At 44.0% G+C, this 7,634-nt stretch overlaps 1 protein-coding gene across 2 annotated transcripts in view; it reads right to left on the reverse strand.

The window, feature by feature from the left end:
* Positions 1–7,634, reverse strand: part of SATB2 (SATB homeobox 2) — a 202,055-nt gene that overhangs the window by 4,143 nt on the left and 190,278 nt on the right. The gene's annotated exons all lie outside the window — the stretch shown is intronic.

Genomic DNA, 7,634 nt, shown 5'->3' on the forward strand with positions numbered 1-7,634 from the left:
AAAATGGGGCAAAAACACCCGGTGGCCTAGATAAATACCCTTGGTGGGCCGCATGTGGCCCGTGGGCCGTAGCTTGAGGATGCCTGAAGACCAACACAAGGACTTAGGAAGAAAAAGCTGGTGATCTACATCTGAACTCGAGCCAATGAAAACCCTAGGAATGGGTGCCAGTAATCCTACCCAGAGCCAATCACATAGGCTCACTCAGGCCAGGCAGCATTTTGTAACTCTCCGAGTGGGGCCGCCATGAGGAGGGTCTATTAGGAAGCAGCTCACCGCAGTCACTAGCTTTGGGTTAGGCTGTACCCTTGGATCCCCAGTTGGCTGGGCAATTCAGAACCATTTGGGATCTCATTTACAGAACAGGGGAAGCAATAGCGGTAATGTTTGCTAATATTCACATTCTGCAGGACAAGGCAGTTAAGTGCTTTGTTAGCCATGGTCACATGAGTCCAAGCAGCCTGGTCACCGTCAGATCATGCATAGCTCTGAAGCCAGGGATAAACTGAGCCGAAGCTCGGCCAGGCTTCCAGTCGAGTCCTTGAACATGCCACTTAGGAGCAGTAAGCCTCCATTTCACCGCCTACGAAAGAAAGCGGGTAAGGCAGAGACCTCATGGGAATGTTATAAGGATTAAATGGCTAGATGTATGCAAAGAAGAGTGCTTATTTTACTCAGGGGTTGATAACACTTTTCCTCAAAAGGGCTAGGTAGTGAGAATTTTACTCACACAATCTCTGTTGCAGGTACTTGACTAAGTTGTTAGACTTTGAAAACTGCTCATTAAGTAAACTGTGAAAATTTACAAAAACAGAAAGCAAGATTAATTTGGTCTACTGGCATACTTGGCCCACTCCTGGCTGGGGGAAAGCCTCCAATAAACACAAGTCATGATTATCATCAGTCTATCATAATTTTAGATTTTTATAGGAGAAGAGTTGGTACTTCACCGCCATCAAGTCAGTTCTGATTTATACTGGCCCTACAGGACTGGGAAGAATTGTCCCTGTGAATTTCTGAGACTGTAACTCTTTGTAAGAGTAGAAAGTCTTTCTCCTGCAGAGCATCTAGTGATTTTGAACTGGTGACCTTGTGGTTCATAGCCCAATTTGTACTATACCACTACCACTACTTACCACAGACAATCTATCCTAAGGTGCACCTGACCCAAGCCAAGGTATTTTCATTCACCTCATATGCACATGAAAGCTGGACAACGAATACACGTGATCACAGAATAATTGATTCGTTTGAATTAGCGTGTGGGAGACTATTCAAAGTACCATGGACTGTCAAAAGAACAAACACATCTGTCTTGTAGAAAGTACAACCAGAAAGCTCCTTAGAAGTGAGCATGGTAAGGCTTGGTCTCATGTACTTTGGGCACATTTCCAGGAGAGACCAGTCCCTGAAAAAGGACATCAGGCTTGGGAAAGGCCAGGCTCAGCAATAGAGAGAGAGTGTAACAAAGTGTCTGCGACAGTGGGCTCTACCAGAACAAGAATGTGAGAACAGAGGGCCGGTCAGTGTTTCGTGTCTCATTCCTCGGTACCGAAGACCTGTGAGTTGGGGCCGACTTGGTGCCTGAGAACAGCATGCTGTATAGCATCAGACACATCTTTACCTTCGTGGACTTCTAGTTCTGATCCTTACACAATCGTGCTTTTAAAAATAACAAAACCTTCTAAATGAGCTTAAAGATCTGTTTCTTAAATTGTGAATTTTAAATGATTGTTTCAAATTAAAACGAATGATTAAGCCTCTGTTTTACACAGATGTCCTAATTTCTGAGGTTTTTAACCCTTACTATCGGGATTTTCCAGTTGTAACTAATTCCAAATTCTCTTTTATCTCTGCCTAGTTTCACTCATTAAAAACAACTTCCAATTACGTGAGCTTCTTCTGACCCCCTTACCCCTTCTCTTCAACATTCTCTCTCAGCACAGAGTAACGGCTCACCGGACGTGACTGAAATAGGAGTCAGACTGACTAAAGAAAGCCAGGGATCCGGGGACGCCCCGCTCACACCTCTCCCACAGGTTGCTTCGGGCCACTGCTCACCCTTTACATCAGTGGCAACAGACCCTTATGGCAGGGCTCCCGGGCTCATCCCATTAGAGACTGTATTATGTCTCCTCTCCACCTACCACTGCCCAGCTTTCTCTACCCTCCCCTAACAGTTCAGAACAGTGAGTTTGCTTTTACACACAAACCATCTACTCGGAGTGTCTCATGTTTTAGTGACCTTTTTCAAATGAGAGTAGAAAATGGCATTTTCTAGATTCCAGGAGAAAGCAGTCCAATCATGTCTGTTGCGATTAGAGACCCACTCACCCCGCCATCACTACTGTCACCACACTTGACCCACAGGGCACCATCTCCCACACCCCCCCCCCTTGAGCTCCAAAACACCAGTATCGGTGCAAGAACTAAAAACAAGCACCCCCAAAACCAAAAAGCACTCTGCCATATCCAAGTCTAAGACTAACAGATGAAAATACAGCTCCTCACCAATTTGGAAATGTCACCCTTCTACTTAGAACTCAAACGTGAGGACAAATACAACTACCACCTAAGCAGACATCACCTAACAATGAACTTGACACTTGTCAGACAATAACCAAGTAATGATGAAATAATCCGATGCAAATAAGAATATCGATAATAATAAGCTGACTGCTAGTGGCAGAAAATAATCTAAAACAGAACGATAAAGCAGGGGCCCGAAAAGCCCATTTAATGTGGACCAATTAAAGTGAATGTTCTTGGCATTTTCTTTACCACTTTCCACTAAGAGTAAACTTATGTGGTCCACTGTGGTGAGCTGGCATCAGCAAAAACAGTGAGAGCTGCGTTCCTTAAACATCCTAATTACACCCGGCAGGGAAAGCACAGCCCCATGGTGGGCCTGCGTGACTCACGACCGCCTCAGGGGTGGAAAGAGATTTGCTCTGAGGCCATAATGTGACCAGCCTGGGCCTTCCAATAAAAAGACCTCCATGTCAACAGGTGAGGGTTTTCTTTCATGATGAGAGAGAGAGCGAGAGAAGGGAAGGGAGAAAGAGGCTGAATTATGCATAGAATACCTACTCGGAACCCGTACTCAAGCACGAGTACCCTCCATTAGAGCAATTGCGTTAATTGAAAAACAAAAGAAAATTAAAATGCCCCATTTTCTAAATTATGCTTGCCTTCTGTAGTAAAAGCCAGCATAACGGTTCCATTTAATGGAATAATGAGATTGGCTCTTTAGGGGTTTTCCATTGTGCATTGGTTAGATTTAAGAGGATTTTCCAAAACTATACTTTGAAGTTCCTATAATCTTTCTGCATGATAGGGTTTGTTCTTCTCCTTGGGTCCAACCAGTCACCCTACTGTGCCTCCCCTTATGCCTTAGGAACCAGCAGTTGGGATTCCTGTTTGCAGAGAAGCTCCACACGCCACAAAGCAGCACTAACATCATCTGTGTCCAGCACGTTAGTACATATGTTGACTTCATCATTCTTACGACACTCGCTTTCCACTTGAGCCCCTGGTGTCAGCTCATTTTCCCCCTCCCTCTCCACGTCCCCCTCCCCCGAACCCCTGATAATTTATAATTTATTATTATTTTATCATATCTTACCCCATCCAATGTCTCCCTCACCCACTTCTCTGCTGTCCGTCCCCTAGGGAGGAGGCCACATGTGGATCTTGTCCTCTGTTCCCCCTTTCTCCCTCTCCTTCCCTCCACCCTCCCACCATCACCACTCTCTCCACTGGCCCTGGGGGGGTTCATCTGTCCTGGTTTCACTGTACTTCCAGTTCCTATCTGTGCCAGTGCACCTCCTCCAGTCCAGCCGGATATGTAAGGTAGAATTGGGATCATGGTAGTGGGGTGGAGGAAGCATTTTTGTTTTTATATCTAAACATGAGATGGCTTCAAAAGCTCATGGAAATTTTCCATTATTTTTAAATTCCATTTCTCTACAAACTTTTGAAGCCCTTCTTCATAAATGTCAACCCTTTTAGCCTCTTCCTCATAGGACAGTTTCTGACCTTCTATTCCAGTGAATTTTAATTCTTTTATTGGGACTACTCAGCCTCCATACTCTTGTCCGTATTCGCTAAGGTAAATCAAGTTTGGTTCCTGCACCAAGCAATGTCCCCTTGAAGGTTCCAGATGAAGTTGTACCATTGACACCTACGGATGACCTCGTTCTGCTCATTTGACGAGCGAGGCACCGATTTCTGGCTGTTAGATTTTTTTTTTTAAGTCACAAATTTCACAACTCCTTCTGTGGAAACAGAAAAAACGAACTTGACAAGTGAATAGAGGTAAGCTCTTTTCAAACAAAGTCTTCACATAGCCATCGCACTGTTTTCTGGGATTTTCTTCAAGTCTAACCCAACAGCTGCACAGTTACATATGTAAAAGTGTGGATGTCATCAGGTTCTTAAGAGCCACCCTTTTTCTATTTTTTCCAAAACAGGCTCAGGAGCCGCCCTCTGGGGTCCTTAAGAATGGGACACACTGTAAAGACGGCTGTTCACTTCTTTTGCTCTTGGTCGCTGTATGACAGAGCCTGCCAATTCATCCTGGACCTATTTTGGGTTTAGATGTTTTCTATTATGACTGAACTTAAACTAAACTACGCAGTAGTGCATTTCTGGTAATTTGTGTAAACAGAGGATCAAATTAGTATAAAAACCCCACTTTTTAAAAAGTACAGTATAACAGCATGCAGTATAGCACCGATGAAACACACACTATTCCTCTGGTTCCTTGAGGCTTCCTCACCCCCCACTATCATGACCCCAGTCCTGCCTTTCACTGTGGGCTATGCCAGAGCATGTGCACAGGTACTGATAAGAGCTCAGGACACATGGAATCCAGGTCAGATAAACCCCTCAGGAACAGAACTGGGAGTAGTGACACCAGGAGGTCAGGGGAAGATGGGAAGAGGAAGGGATAAGAAACCAAAGGGGAGGGGGGACTGCAGTCGGTCTAAGATATGAAAATAATGGTCATTTATAATTTATCAGGGAGTCAAGAGCTGCTACCAAGGGCTCAAATAGAAAGTAAATGTTTAGAAAATGATGATGGCAACATATGTAGCACTATGCTTGATACAATTGATGTACGGATTGTTATAAGAGCTGTAAGAACCCCCAATACAATGATCTTTAAAAAGAAGTTTCCCCTATTATTGATTTTTCTCTGACAATTGAGATTCACAATGGTAAAAGAGCTAAGTAACTTCAATACAACTACTGTTAATAATAGTAAGCATCAGAATCATGGAATGCTTACTGTTAGCCAAACCCTAACCTGAATGGTTTCACTGTGTTTTATGTTATGTAACACTCACAGCAGCAATCCTGAGGTGGGTACTAGGACTCCCATTTTATGAGGGGGTAGACCAGGAGTTCAAAAGAGAATTGGTTATTTGTCAAGGTTGCATTACTTGTAAGTAGCAGGCTGGCATTCTCAAACATATCTGACTGATTTTAAAGCCCATTTCCCTAAAGTGTCTGTTCTCTTCCATGAATGTGGTCACATAAGCAAATTGAGCTAGGCATCCAGAGGACAGCAAAAAAACTATCAATCAAGAAATAGGTCAATTCATGCAAGCAGAGGTTTATTCAAACAGCCCCTATTTAGACAGGTCCCAGTTAAACCTGACTGGTGGGTGACTGCAGGCAAGCTCACTCAGTGACCCTTCGCCTTCGTCTCCCTAGGGTGCCTTATAAAATAAAAATACAGAAGGCCGAATCAAAACAGTGATTTCTGAGGGATCTACTGGGTCAGTTACATTCAAGGTCAAGAAACTAGCTCAGAAGATTGTGGCACTTTGTGTGTGTTTTGTTTTATTTTTAAAGGGCACATGAAGTTTTCCAAAAATTGAAAGCTGCATTGGCCGGGAAAGTGGAGTCCCTCACAGATACCAGAGCTGCCACTCTGACACAGTGCAGACTGAGGGGCAGACTCCTGTGGCCTGTGTTAGAAAAGCAAGCTCTCTCTTCAGAACTCCATAGTTCTACGCGGAGGATATGTCACCGTTTTATACTTTTAAATAAAGGAGTCTACTATTCTGTAGCAACACTTTTTGACTGACCCATCATCCACTTTTCACTTATTGACCGCCTCATTACCTGGCATTTCATGTTTGTGATAGCAGTCAAAGATCTAACAGTTGAGCGCATTCATGACAGACTGCTGACAGAAACAAATTCTGAGGCATGAGGTAAGCATAACGCCGGCTGTGATGGTGAAGGTTGTATGTATCAACTAAACCAGTGGTGATTCTCCACGAGTTGGCAGTTATGTCAGAATGCAATTTGGCAGTTAGTCAGCCAACATGGCATCATCTGATGTAGTCATCCTTCATATTTACATAATGCTGATTTTCCCAGAAGATCCTGGTCTTTGGAATCAAATCATGTTGCTAACTGAAGTGTGAGTGTAGGCAATGCCTAAGGGGGAGAGTTAGGTGACTATGGGAAGGCAGTATTTGAGCCAAGGTCTGAAGGAAATGAGGGATAAGACGTGAACACAGTGTTATCTAAAAAGGAAGCAGTGAGCCCAAGAGCAGTGAGGTGGGCAGAGACTGGGTAGATCTGAAAACCAGCAAGGAAGCCCACGTGTTAGTGTGGCACCGCCCAACGTGGTGCCACCAGCCACATGCATCTATTCACATTTCCATTTATTTAGCAGTAATTTATTTCCTCAGTCACATTCGTCACATTTCAAGTACTCAATAGCCACATGTTACTATTGTCTAACACCACACTGAACAACACAGGGCTAGAAGATGCTCGCCATCACAGACAGTACTGCTGGGCAGTGATCCACAAGAGAGGGCAGAAGTAGGAGGAAAATGATGACAGGCTGGCAGGGCCGGAGTAGGTAGGGCCTTGGAATTTTATTGTCAAGGTGATCGAGAGTCATCACAATGAACTATAGTAATAAAATGTGAAATAGCTAAAATAGAGTAGGAATTAAAAATAGTTATTTTTGCTACCAGGAAGAAAAAAAGATTCATATATCCACATACGAAGTTAGAAATCCTGAGCTTGTAATATATTCCTGGCAACATAGTACCACAAATAGCAACATAGTCACAAGAACAACCAGAAGGGCGCACTGGCACTTCCATCCTCAGGAGAATGGCTAATTTATGTTTAACTAATGACTTGCCTATCAGATCTAAAAGGAGTTATGTTTAAAATAACCAGCCTTGGGATAAAAGAGTAAACACTGTACCCATTTATCAAACATTTATAAAGTCTCTGCAATACTTTGGAAGCTCTAGTGGTGTCAGGGGCCAGTGCTTGGCTGCTGACAGGAAGGCTGGCAGTTTGAACCCACCCAGCTGCTCTTTGGGAGCAAAACCTGGTGTCCTGTCCCTATAAATATTCATCCACTGCTGCCAAGTTGAGGCTGACTCCTAGTGACCCTGAAGGACAGAGCAGAACAGTGCCACAGGGTTCCCAAGGCTTTCCAAGTAACTCTTTCTGGAACTAGATGGCGACATCTTTCTCCAGCAAGTGGCTAGTGAGTGCCAACCTCTACCTTTTTGATTAGCAACCAAGCACTTAACCACTGGGCTTTCCAGGTCAGCATGAGAGCCTACAAAACCCTGCAGGCAGTT

The sequence above is a fragment of the Echinops telfairi genome, unplaced genomic scaffold (genome assembly GCF_000313985.2).
Source record: "Echinops telfairi isolate 266 unplaced genomic scaffold, ASM31398v2 ScPeMD7_3;HRSCAF=10, whole genome shotgun sequence".
NCBI lineage: Eukaryota > Metazoa > Chordata > Mammalia > Afrosoricida > Tenrecidae > Echinops > Echinops telfairi.